The sequence below is a fragment of the Orbicella faveolata genome, unplaced genomic scaffold (genome assembly GCF_042242905.1).
Source record: "Orbicella faveolata isolate gen_17 unplaced genomic scaffold, um_ofav_v1 contig_1, whole genome shotgun sequence".
Classification (NCBI taxonomy): domain Eukaryota; kingdom Metazoa; phylum Cnidaria; class Anthozoa; order Scleractinia; family Merulinidae; genus Orbicella; species Orbicella faveolata.
Genome location: NW_028301536.1, coordinates 33,025,001 through 33,030,858, shown reverse-complemented (window position 1 = coordinate 33,030,858; position 5,858 = coordinate 33,025,001). Strand labels below are relative to the sequence as shown.

The following is a 5,858-nucleotide window of genomic DNA, read 5'->3' as shown; positions in this document are numbered from 1 at the left end:
TTACTTAAGTGCTAAACTGGACGTCGTTTTGCGCTGAAACGAAACCGAAACTGGCAATGCAGCCTATAAAATGTCTACACTAAGCACAGCAATTACCATATTTCGGAGTCTCTCTCAAGATTCTCAAGAAGTGAAGACGAAGCCTACATTTATACACCAGCAGGTAAAGAACGAAATACACTGATTGCCATCACGCATGCAGTAATATGAATAAGGAACAAGTGTTCGCCTCTGGACAAAACCATTTACGTATTTCGACTGTCATATTTACACTATGCGTAGTTCAGTTTATACACGTTTAGCCACTGTTTTCCGCAATTCTTTTGTACTCGGATGAAATTTAATGTGAAAAAAACTTCAGCATACTGTTCAGTAAGAAAGGTTTATCAACAATTCTGAAAAGGAATGAATCTCATGCAGATGTACTATTCAGGTCACACGAAAAGCTGCAAACACCAATTAACAATTAGATTGTTATTACAAAAAGTATGTGCAGTTTCACTTATGATATATTGAAAAAGTCAGTTCAGTGCCGTACAGCCAACTAACGTCCAGGGTAAATGAAATAAACATCTTCGGTGCCTAGTGGGAGAATGGACTACCTTTTACAGTATTCTTTGTGCAGGAGTCCATTACTAACTAGTGCTGGTAAGCTAGGAAGCTTTCAACATAGAATATTCCATAGAACTATTGATACAAATGCATTGTTAATGGCAACTGGTGTTAAAGATCGCGATGAGTGGTTTTTGCGTTCAAGAGAACACATTTCTTTTCGGGAAATCGGAAAAATAGATCGTTTTCACGTAACGTCATCACTTTCTAAAATCCAAAACGAAAGAGCCACCAAAGTTTTTGTCCTCATCAGGCACAAGAGGCGGTATATTTATATCTGTTTACGATTTTACAGCTCAATAGCGTGCTTCGTTGGGAATCCAGAGCATTTTGAATTTCAGGGTTATGGAGATGCGTGACACAAGGCTATGATCGAGTTTGTCGAAAAATATATACTTATCCCATGATTTTGAGCCTTTTTAGAAGTTGAAGCATTAGGAAAAGTGCTTATGTAAATGCTTGTTTGATCAGTACTGATAATGAGTCGCCTAGATAGCCAAAGTAAGTTCCAGATGTTTACACCATTTTCCGGCCGCCATATTGGTGTACCACGGAGGTACACCAACATGGCGTTTTCATACTGGGCTCTGTAAATATCGGCGAAACATTTCGACGAATATCTGAAATTTGGGGAAACGCACAGGCCTAAAACTTGGAGAAGTGGCTTATTTAGTTATCTTCTATAACATCATAATTTCATAGCTTTTTCCACTGGATGGTTTTCGATTTATTTTTTTATTGCGTGACAGTGAAAACGATCTATTGAATTTTTAGTTATCCATCTATGGACACCAATTTGGCCCCCCCAAAAAATTCTTCCGGGGTGAATGACGTCATCTCCATTTTCGTGCATGCACTTTCTTTCGAATGTCGAGGAAGCTTATTGTGGACTGTAACAGGTCAAGAGGGCCTACTACAGTTTTGATGGATCATAACAGCCCAACTTCTAACTCTTTTGAAAAATGTTCCAAGGTGTTTTTCGTTTCTCTTTTTACTGTTTACTTAAGTCTTTTACCATTCTATGTGAAACTTGAACAATTAATAATAATAATAATAATAATAATAATAATAATAAATACCCCATATAAAAGACTTAATATGGATCACGTTTTTCCCATATGGATCACGTTTTTCTTAAAATCTACCCGTATGACCCCACCTCAAAATTTCAGGAATAAGAAATTGGCTCTGATTTAACATTCATGCAAAGTAAAATAAAGATCTGTAAGATAGATTTTTCGCAAACTAAGAAAATGTGAAATCAAAAATAGTTCAAAATTTGTCTTAAAGATTTTTATTCTACTTTGCATGAATGTGAAATCAGAGCCAATTTCTTATTCCTGAAATTTTGAGGTGGGGTCATACGGGTAGATTTTGAGAAAAACGTAATTTTTTAACCTACTAGTGCCCAGTCTCTCCGTAGGTATCGGTCGTTCATTTTGGCAATTTGTTGACGTTTAATTGTACAAGTTTCACATAGAATGGTAAAAGACTTAAGTAAACAGTAAATAGAGAAAAAGAAAAACATCTTAGAACATTTTTCAAAAGAATTAGAAGTTGGGCTGTTATAATCCATCAAAACTGTAGTAAGCCACCTAAGCTGCGTATTTAAGGTTTGAAGTCAGAGTATTTGGTATTTAAAAAACCTTGCAGCTAAGATTTATCGATGTCTTCACGAAATGTATACGACATCTGGCACAGTGCGCGCTTCAACAAAAATAAACCACGAGGCTTTACGGTACAATGCAAAACCTATCGTACATTGCTATTTTAACATGCCAAACCTACTAATGCTCGACCGTACTCTTTAATCTACGATTACTGATAGTTTTATGATTACTAGTAAACCTGAAACCACAAAGCACTTCTTTGGTATTGCGGCCAGAGCCCGGGGGATACTCCTTTGTATGGGCTATATAAGTATGTGCAGCCCCAAAGGGTATGGTTTTTCACCCAATTTTTCTGGGAGTCGTCCCCCCCCCCCCCCCCCCCTCTGGGGACCAGAGACTTTCCCTCCGGTAAGATAAGATAAAATGATTTGTTAGACCTCCCAACTCAAATACGTGTTCCGATTGGAGGAGAACGTGTCACGTGTCGTGGGTCAAAACTCACTAACTCCTTAGGGCGAACAAAACTCACTAACTCCCTTGGGAAACAACAACTTGAACTTTGACTCGCACGTGAACAGGTCGTGCTCATTGAAACCGTGGCAAATTTGTGAGCCAGCCGGCGTCAAGCAAACGATTTCTTCGCAGTTTCTTCTATTTTTGAGTTGGGAGGTATAACAAAACACCCAATGACTGGCCCCAAGGGAAACAGTGAGTTTTGTTTCCCCGAGACCCTCAGTGTTCCCTGAGGCGCCTCAGGGAACACTGAGGCTCTCGGGGAAACAAAACTCACTGTTTCCCTTGGGACCAGTCATTAAGTGCTTATTATTTAACGTCAAATCCACGGGGGTTGGTTACCCAGTACCCCAATGATTAGTGTGTTTGACAAGCTAAAAACTAAATGCGTGTAAAACGAACTACACATATCTAAAAGCTATTGTTTCACACAATTGTGTTCTAATGTATTCATATCTACCATCCTAAGAACCGACTGAAGTTCTTGAAAAGAGTAAATAAAATTACCCATTATTTTACAAGTTAACAGTTAGTTATATGAAATTGTAAGTCCATACGTATGACTCTGGGCATGTTTCTTTTGGCACTGACTTAATAAAGAATTCTTATTCTTACAAGTCCCATACAAAGTTCGCGACCAATATATATAGCTATATTTACAATGGGTCGCTTTCTTATAAATACCCCTACATAAATACCCCTAAACGGATTAGCCGCTCATACTGTATGTATCGGGCTAAAAGATAGTTTTTTACTCACGGTCACCCTTAACATGCTATCTGCGAAATTTATTGCAGAGAAAATATGGAAAAAGGCTCCACTGAAAAGCTAAAGAGCAATAAGTTGATGTCCAAGCGCATGAAATGGATCATAATAGCTGTCATTGTCGCTGCACTCATTGCCTTGGCGCTCAGTGTGGTATTTATGGGCTTGAAGCCCCACCGCAATACCTCTGCAGATTCGTCGACTGCATCTCGGGAGAGTGACACCAAAGAGGTCGATGTGGTTTCCCTTGTCGGTTTCCACGTGGGTCGCATGATTGCCAGGGGCAACACAACAGAAGGGCCACAGAAAGCAGTCATTGATTATGAGCTGCAGTGCAAGGAGCACGCCGAACTCAACGAATCACTGGTTCGCTGCGATTTCACCCAGATTGGCTGTACCATGGTGATGCAAGACAACGTCACAGAAGAAGATTGCATAATGGAGGACGTCATGTTCAGTTTTGAGGTGGATGAGGACGGAGAAATCTTTACTAACGAGACTGACGTCCTTGACCCAGCTCGCTTGGCATTGGCACTGTACACGAAACATCTCCGAGCTCGTGACTGCAACGGAGAAGCGCAAAGGCATGCAGTGAATAAGACCAACGCCACACATGCCACCATCAGCTTCAGTGGTTTGACCCTAGAGGTGACCGAGCTGCCAGCAAACGCTTTTAGCAAACATTACCAGCAGTCCAAGAAGTCCAGGAGGAACATTCAACCTAACACATTCTTCGAAAAGGACTCGAAAAAGACCCACGGGGTAAGGCGCCGGCGAGACACATCTTCAGACTCCATTCTTGGTGGTGCATTTGGAGAGACCCTTAAGAATTCCTGGAAGGGAGGCCCCTACGTCAAGGTGCCCCACCTCTTCTCTGACAACAAGTCTCCCTGGCTGGGCTTAAGGTATGACGCCCGCGTGTCAAACTTTGAAGCCTTGTTGAGCACACTTCCCGACATACATGTAACCGCTATCGTGCCCCCCGTTAGCTCGGTGTTCCAAGATGGATACAAAGTCAAGCTCGAAGCCGACTTCTCTCTTAACCAACAGTGCAGGGACGTGGTGCAATCTCGGGTGCATGTTTATTTTTACGCAAGAGCTTGTATTTGGTTCTGGTGCTTCCTCAACGTACGCAAGGATGACTACATTTCCCTTCATCTCACTCCCGTGGTTGAGATAACTGTAACTTTAAAACCGCATGGCTCTGATCTCCATTACAGCTTCGACCTGACTCATGTCGATATGGGGACAAATGCTGACATTGGCGGCCTTGACAACGTTTCATCAAGTATCGGAATGATCGGCGCGTTGTTTGGCCCTGGAGGATTCCTAATAGGCTTTCTCTTCGATCGCGTTTTAGAAAAAGTCATCAGGCGAATTTACCCTGACTTGGCGCAGGCAGTTCCAGGTATCGTCAACAGCCAGGCACGTTCTCTCATCCGGGACTTGCTGCCATCGCCTGGAGTTCTTAGTGGGGCAGAGGCAGGTGTGGTAGCCGCGCATATGATAACAGGCCTCTACGGTGGCTCGTCGATCAAGCTCCTGACGTTAGAACTGTCCAACATCAATGGCCTGCTCGCTAAACGCTCCCCCTCCATTCCAGTCAAATAAGATTGCTTGCTCAGGTCAGGGACTGATCCAGACGATTCATGACGGTTGCATGAATGATTACGGCACTACTACAGGTGGGGACAGCCTGGAGATCTACTGCTTTGGCGGTGCAAAGCGCTTCTGCCTATCCGGTGAATTATGTCCATGGCGCAACCAGCCAACAGCTGCCTGTTCTACCTTGTATGAGTTGGCCACGTGTTCTGTGAGCGGTCTAAGCGGGCAAAATATGGCCGATGCATGGGGTGTGGATTACCAATGTAACCGACGCTGTCGCGGTTGGTGGTTGTGGCGACGCTGCTGGAACGACTGCTCCTGTTCTGGTTCTTCATACAGGAACATCGACTGCGTCGAAGGATCAGTGCAGGCCTGAGAAAATACTCTCAACTTACGTTGTCAGTATGGTAATTTTTCTGAGTCAAGTTTCAGAACATGTTAGTCTTGTTTTGTCGTTGTCGTTTATGATTTCAGTTTTATTTTTTGTCAAACCTTTTTGCTTAATATTTTAACATAGTTCTCTCGGCGGAGATGTGTAGAGGAATAGAACAACAGAGTTTTGTTCGAATTCCTGAAAACATCTTATTTTATTTTCGTTCGATCTTGACGGGATAATGGAACAGACTTTGATTAATTAATAAATTAATTGATTAACCCAATCTTGAACTTTGCCACACTGGAAAGCTCTGAGAAGAACAATGAAACAGGTTGTAATGTTAACTCTTATAGATTCAAGTAATTCATATCTATCAG

The 5,858-nt window shown here is 42.1% G+C and overlaps 1 pseudogene across 1 annotated transcript in view; it reads left to right on the top strand.

Annotated features, from left to right (window-relative positions):
• The window catches only part of LOC110054092 (uncharacterized), a 6,040-nt pseudogene continuing 182 nt past the window's right edge, over positions 1–5,858 (top strand). Inside the window, exons 1-2 of the transcript XR_016204080.1 lie at positions 1–163; positions 3,533–5,858. The exon at positions 3,533–5,858 is cut by the window's right edge and continues 182 nt beyond it. The product of XR_016204080.1 is annotated as an uncharacterized LOC110054092 (transcript). The remainder of the gene's footprint in view (positions 164–3,532) is intronic.